Raw genomic sequence first — 6,911 nt, 5'->3', positions numbered from 1 at the left:
GGGAAACCTATCACTCTTATCATTATCTACTGGATTTCTTCCATTAGAAGGGGTGAGTAATTTGCAAGCATAGGGTGGCGCTTCTTTTAACTCGGCAAGATCTACTTCGACCTCTTCCATGTCGCATGAGTCTTCAAAAGGTTCGCCATCAACTTCGTCTACTTCGACGTATGCTACTCTTTCCTTCTTATAACTCTTACTTGCTCTGGCCTTTTCTGCTTTTAATGGTTCGACTTGTCGAACTCTATATGCCAATTGGGCCATATCTCTCAGGTATTAAGTATCCAGTTTCTTTCGAATTGAATAATCTAGGCCACCTGCAGCCATTTTAACTAATTCATGCTCCGGGACAGTCGTGAAGCATCTTGATTTCAACAAACGGAACCTATTTAAGTAATCGTTGTCGCACGCTCGCGAAAAATGAACAGAGTCGCCACCAATATATTTATCCCATAAGGGAAAGGAATATCAGAAAACCTAACAAAGGAAGGAACAGGGTCTTGCGACCAGAGAATCAAGGTACGGGAGTCGGTTACGCAAGGGGAAGGTATTAGCACCCCTCGCGCCCATCGTACTCGATGGTATCCACCTATGTTTGTTTCTATCTAAAGGGTGCGTACTATGTCTATGTCTACATGCGAATGAATGCAAAAGAAATACGGGGAAAAGAAGGAAATATTTACAAGTGTGCTTGTTCAAGCCCCGCGACTTGATGCCTACGTATCCCTTTCAGGAATCAGAGCGCCGTAGTTCGGCTCAATAGTTTCTGTTTGTTTTTGTGTTTTTTAGTTGGGCGGCGTTAACGTTCGCGCTCTTGCATAAGGGGACAGACCTACGATGCAATGGAGCGGAAATAACGGTGCCCTTAAGAAAGCGAGAGAAGAGAGAGAGAGTTTGAGTGTTCCGAGGAAATCCCTTAAGCAAGGGAAACTCGAGTTACTCTTTGGTTTGTGTTTTTTAGAAGTTGGGAACTTACGCCTGAATGGAACCCTTAAGCAAGGGAGCCACAAGCACTCGAACATCCCTTAAGCAAGAGAAGTTACAAGCTTCCATTCCCTTTTTATTAGTCAAAGTATTTATTAGTCATTTTTTATGAGTTTTCTTGGTGTTTTTTTTTATGGGAGATTAATCAAGTATTTTTAGAGTGTTTTATGGTTGTAAAGAAAAAAGAAACTAGCCTAAGTATGAAGGGAATTTCTACCTAATGTTATCATGGTTTCTACCTAAGGTTAGGAATAAAAGCCACATGGAAAATAAAGCAAAAAGTGGAGTATTGAAAATAGCATAAAAGTATGAAATCGAACAAGTAGAAAATATAGTGCAAAGGTGAATTAAAAGTACTATTATTTTTATTGATTTTTATGAAAGAATGATGAGTTCTAAATCAAGCAAAAAGAGAGACTAAAACAATAAGCCAAAAGACTAATATTTTTATGAACATTTTATGAAAGAAGTTTGAATTAGATTGAGTAAAAGAAATCAAAAACAAAATTAGCCTAAACTAATACTTGATATGATTATTTCTAGTGTCAAAAATCATGATTAAAAGTCTAAGGATTAGTGGTAAAATTAGCAATTAATCAACTAAAAGAAATTGATAAAAAAAACTAATTAAAACTAAAATCACCAATTGGAATGTATGGGAACAGGGGGTGCAAAGTGAATCACAGTGTTGGATAGCAATTGAGGCGCGTGGCCCATTCAGGTCAAGGCCCAGGGTTGGTTTTTTTTTGTATTGGATTTTCAGAAAAAATGAGAAACGGGCCAGATGGGGGTGTTATTAGCAGTTTCGGCCCAAGATTGCTTACATTTGATCCATACTGATTCTTCTTTATTCAGCATTCATAACAATGAAATTGAAGTTTAAAGAAAATAAAAAAGCAAGAAAGAGGAATTAGGGTTAGTATTTTTACATGTGGCTATTCAGCTTCTGAAGTCTCAGCGCCGCTCTCCTTCACTTGCGACGGCGGAGAGCTCAACCTCCTCCTCCGATCAAGATATCATGGCGGTGCGGCGGAGGCCCTCCCTTTTTCTCTCCGATTCATACACTCACGGTGCCACCACGCCTTTTCTCATCTCCAATTTCTCTCGGTTTCGTTTTCTTTTTCTTCCGATTGGAGATTTGATGAAGTCAATAGGGATTGAAGGTGATGATTGTTGAATTGCTGCAATGTGAATTTGTTGTTGTTGCTCGTAATGGAGGAGAGCGAGAAGGATTGTCGCTGATGAAGTTTTTTGTTTTTGCAGATGAACTTGAAGGTTCGCGAAGGAGCTCTTACGATCTTTTTGGATTTTCTTTCTGCGAAGATTGAGTGGATTCAAGATGATTGGAGGAGCGAAGCTGATGTTGATTGTGATTGAAGTTTGTTGGAGCAAGATTGAAGGAGATTGATGACCAGGTGAATAACGCTGAAGATTTGCGTATCGGATTCGAAGAAGATCGCCGTGTTAAGCTTGTATGCAGAAGAACGCTAAAGATTGTGGCAGGAAGATGAAGAGGAAGCTTCTGACGTTTGAAACGAAATTCTGTTGAATCAGTGGAGGTGAGTTGAAGATTGAAAGTATGCGTGAGTTTCTGAATATTGGTTATGGATCATGAATCTCTCTGTGACAGGTTCTAATATTCTCTTTTCTCCTTTTTTATTATAAATCATTTTGAGGAATGGAGTATAGTGAAGGTGATGAATTGTGTGGTTGCTGAAAGTGATGTGATGAATGGTTCAGAGTGTGTGATGAAGTGAAGGAGATGGAAACAGAGTGAGGAAGATTGATGAGATTGGGAGAATGGTGGAGATGGTGATGAAGGTTATGGTGGATGAATGGGTGTGTGTATGAACTTTAGACTCGGCACTTCTTCTCTCAAAGTTTGCAAGCGAAACAATGAGAAGGTAAGTGATTGTGCCCTTTTTTTGGTGTGTGTAGCTGCCTTTTTATATGAGCAATGATTGGGTAATGATGATAAATCCTTGAATGTGGGACCTAAATGACAACTTGCAATGAATTTTTTAATTTCTTGAATGTGGGACTAACACTAGCTTTGGCTCTGCAGGTTTCTTGGTGGTACAAACAAATATGGCAGTGCTGTAGATAACCTGGAGCTGTGACTGAAATACAATGTGGATGGAGGACCGAAACTTATTGGCCATGATCATGAGGTATGGAATACACACGGGACCGGCTTTCTTTGTGAGGTTGAGTTCTGTTAGGAGAATGAATTAGTTATAGGTTTGCAATTCTGTTATTCTCTATTATTGGAGTTGAAGTTAAGCCGGAACTGTTAATAAAACAGTTAGTAATAGCTGAGGTTCTATTAGCAAGTTAATTGAATGATTAGGAGAATTAGTTATATTCGGTTAGGTTGGCACGAAAGGTGGTTAATTTTGGAACTTGTTTTGTAATTGTTTTTGGTGGTTAGAGACCTAATATATTGACTGGCAGCTTGGTATGATATGTGCAGGTGTGGTTGTTATGTTATGATTCTGTTTGGAGTTTTTTGATAGCTAGTTATGGGATTTGTTATGGGCTGATAACAAACTGTTAGGAAGTGGTGTTTTGAAAAGTTATGAACTGAAGCTGAGTCTTGTATGAATTTTATTATGAATGTATGTGTGTATGCTGAATGTATATGGTATGAGGGATCTTTAAACTGGTTTTGGTTAGTTATGGATGGGTTAAAAGGAACTGTGCAGGGCTGTGTGTATGGTAATGGTTTTAATGTTTGAATGCTATTAATTCTGTTTTGAGTTTTATAACTGATGCAGTTTGGATTTGTATGGTTAGTGATTTAGGCTTTTTGAATGTTTGGAAACTGGGTGCAGTGCTGGAATTTAAATCGAATGCTGCATATGAGTGGAACTGATTTGTGGTTTAGGGTAGGTGATATGCTGATTTGGGGCTGACATGGTTATGTGCCGGGTTTGTGTATTGAAATGCTGTGGTTTTTGTATTGGTTTATCTGTTTTGCTGCAGAATAATGTGAATATGTATGTGTATTGTGATTTTGATATTGCAGGTTGGTATTTGAACATGGTTTGGCCAGGAGCTAAAAGGTGAAGGAATACAAGAAATGGAAGCAGCAGCATGAGGGATGAATTGAAAGAATGGGGAGGAATTAGTTTTTTTTTTTTTGTGTAAATTTGTGAATTTATGGGTTGTAATGTGAGGACATGTACTCGGATACGACTTGTATTTTGGTATGGCATTCTGTAATGAACAAGGCTTTGAATTGAAATGGCTTGAAATGTAGTGGTTTTATGACTTTGGCTTGTAATATATATTTGAAGTGTGTGGATTTGGATTTGGATGAGTACTTGAATGATGGTTCTTGTCTTATATTCAAATAAAATTTGAATTTTCCATCATTTGTTATTTTGAATTTAAATCTCAAACTCGAACCGATCTACCAAACCTTCAACAAATTTAATCCATCCTTTTTGTGCACCAATTTGAACGAAGCCGCTTGATTACCTTAATGATCTCCACAATAGCCCATATCCTTCACTGAGAATTCCAAGCAGACATTAATTGACCTATACAATTCGCCCCACAAGTGGACACTAACAGAGCCCTGATTTATGAAGATAATGAGATCTTGTCCAATAGCATCCAACAGAGGAGTAGAAAAACCCAACTTCTTGTATTATAGATAGCAATAGAGAACTGTTACTCAACAAGACCCTTGATCCTACTACCTTGGATGTTTGTTTTGATGGATGCAATTATAAGGAAGTAAATTCTGATTCTTGATCCTTAATTCAGTGATCCTTGGTCCCGATGCCAATCAGTGATTAATGATGCATGATGTGTTAAATGACCTAGTGGAGGTATGCAGATGAAATGCGAAGCTAAAGCCAGTTAGAAATTAAAGGGTAGGACAAATTTGGGGTATGACAGCTGCCCCTATTTAATCGTCTTAAACCCGAAGGTGAGATTGGCGTTAGCCTTTCGAACATTCGAGGTAGAAGAAGATTAAATATCAGAGTACCAGAAATTTGTCCTAAAAAAGAAGATGGTGTAAATGATATCCTTATTTTTGTTTTTGCTTTGGTATCTGCTGGGGAGAGAGAGGAATTTGTTTTTCTGGTGGATATATTATGGTAAGGGGTTGAAATGGGGTAGCTTGTAACGTGGTAGCGGTGCCGACACGGGGTTTTCAAAGAGAATGGTTGTATGAAACAATGACCGAAAGGAAAAAGATCTCGTACGATCTGTGACTCAACATCGACTCGACACCAGGAGAAGACCTAAGCATGATCTTCAGGACTGAAAGAATAAGATCTCTTACGATCTATGACTCAACATCGACTCGACACCAGGAGAAGACCTAAGCATGATCTTCAGGACTGAAAGAATAAGATCTCTTACGATCTATGACTCAACATCGACTCGACACCAGGAGAAGACTTAAGCATGATCTTCAGGACTGAAAGAATAAGATCTCTTACGATCTATGACTCAACATCGACTCAACACCAGGAGAAGACCTAAGCATGATCTTCAGAACTGAAAGAATAAGATCTCTTACGATCTATGACTCAACATCGACTCGACACCAGGAGAAGACTTAAGCATGATCTTCAGGACTGAAAGAATAAGATCTCTTACGATCTATGACTCAACATCGACTCAACACCAGGAGAAGACCTAAGCATGATCTTCAGAACTGAAAGAATAAGATCTCTTACGATCTATGACTCAACATCGACTCAACACCAGGAGAAGACCTAAGCATGATCTTCAGAACTGAAAGAATAAGATCTCTTACGATCTATGACTCAACATCGACTCAACACCAGGAGAAGACCTAAGCATGATCTTCAGAACTGAAAGAATAAGATCTCTTACGATCTATGACTCAACATCGACTCGACACCAGGAGAAGACTTAAGCATGATCTTCAGGACTGAAAGAATAAGATCTCTTACGATCTATGACTCAACATCGACTCAACACCAGGAGAAGACCTAAGCATGATCTTCAGAACTGAAAGAATAAGATCTCTTACGATCTATGACTCAACATCGACTCAACACCAGGAGAAGACCTAAGCATGATCTTCAGAACTGAAAGAATAAGATCTCTTACGATCTATGACTCAACATCGACTCAACACCAGGAGAAGACCTAAGCATGATCTTCAGAACTGAAAGAATAAGATCTCTTACGATCTATGACTCAACATCGACTCAACACCAGGAGAAGACCTAAGCATGATCTTCAGAACTGAAAGAATAAGATCTCTTACGATCTATGACTCAACATCGACTCGACACCAGGAGAAGACTTAAGCATGATCTTCAGGACTGAAAGAATAAGATCTCTTACGATCTATGACTCAACATCGACTCGACACCAGGAGAAGACTTAAGCATGATCTTCAGGACTGAAAGAATAAGATCTCTTACGATCTATGACTCAACATCGACTCAACACCAGGAGAAGACCTAAGCATGATCTTCAGAACTGAAAGAATAAGATCTCTTACAATCTATGACTCAACATCGACTCGACACCAGGGACAAAAGAAGACATTGTGTCAGACACTCATCAGAGATTGAGGATACCTCGTATCGGCACCGTGGCTTGAAAGTGTTTGTAGTGTGATAGCAGATATCAGGCAAAGTTTGTACAGGTAACAACTTTGAGGGGATGGGTCATTGTTCTGATTGAGGGATGATTTGTATTATCTGGCTTATGCTTTGTATGCATGTTCGAATTTTTCTGTATGGCGTAATGCTCCACCTTGATGGAAATGCTACGCTTTTGAGGATGCAATGTTATATGCAGTGAACGCTATATGCAGAGTGCCAAATAAAGGCATTAGTGAGGTAAACACCAGGGAAAATCCCCTTAGTGTTAAGGACCATGTGGAGGTGCCAATAGATATTGGACTTTGATTTGTAAGATGCACT

The 6,911-nt window shown here is 39.0% G+C and overlaps 1 long non-coding RNA gene across 2 annotated transcripts; it reads left to right on the top strand.

Moving 5' to 3' along the window:
* The first annotated feature begins 1,856 nt into the window (after positions 1-1,856).
* On the top strand, positions 1,857-3,594 carry LOC131599783 (uncharacterized). 2 transcript variants are annotated; one of them, XR_009282915.1, is made up of 5 exons: positions 1,857-2,147; positions 2,248-2,543; positions 2,661-2,888; positions 3,050-3,155; positions 3,458-3,594. It is a non-coding gene; the product is annotated as an uncharacterized LOC131599783 (long non-coding RNA). The 2 variants fall into 2 exon arrangements; XR_009282914.1 differs by having other exon boundaries at positions 2,248-2,888.
* The last annotated feature ends 3,317 nt before the right edge of the window (positions 3,595-6,911 follow it).

This window comes from Vicia villosa, linkage group LG4, assembly GCF_029867415.1.
Source record: "Vicia villosa cultivar HV-30 ecotype Madison, WI linkage group LG4, Vvil1.0, whole genome shotgun sequence".
Lineage (NCBI taxonomy): Eukaryota > Viridiplantae > Streptophyta > Magnoliopsida > Fabales > Fabaceae > Vicia > Vicia villosa.
Note: the sequence above shows the minus strand (reverse complement) of the source record. Positions and strands in the feature narration are given on the sequence as shown.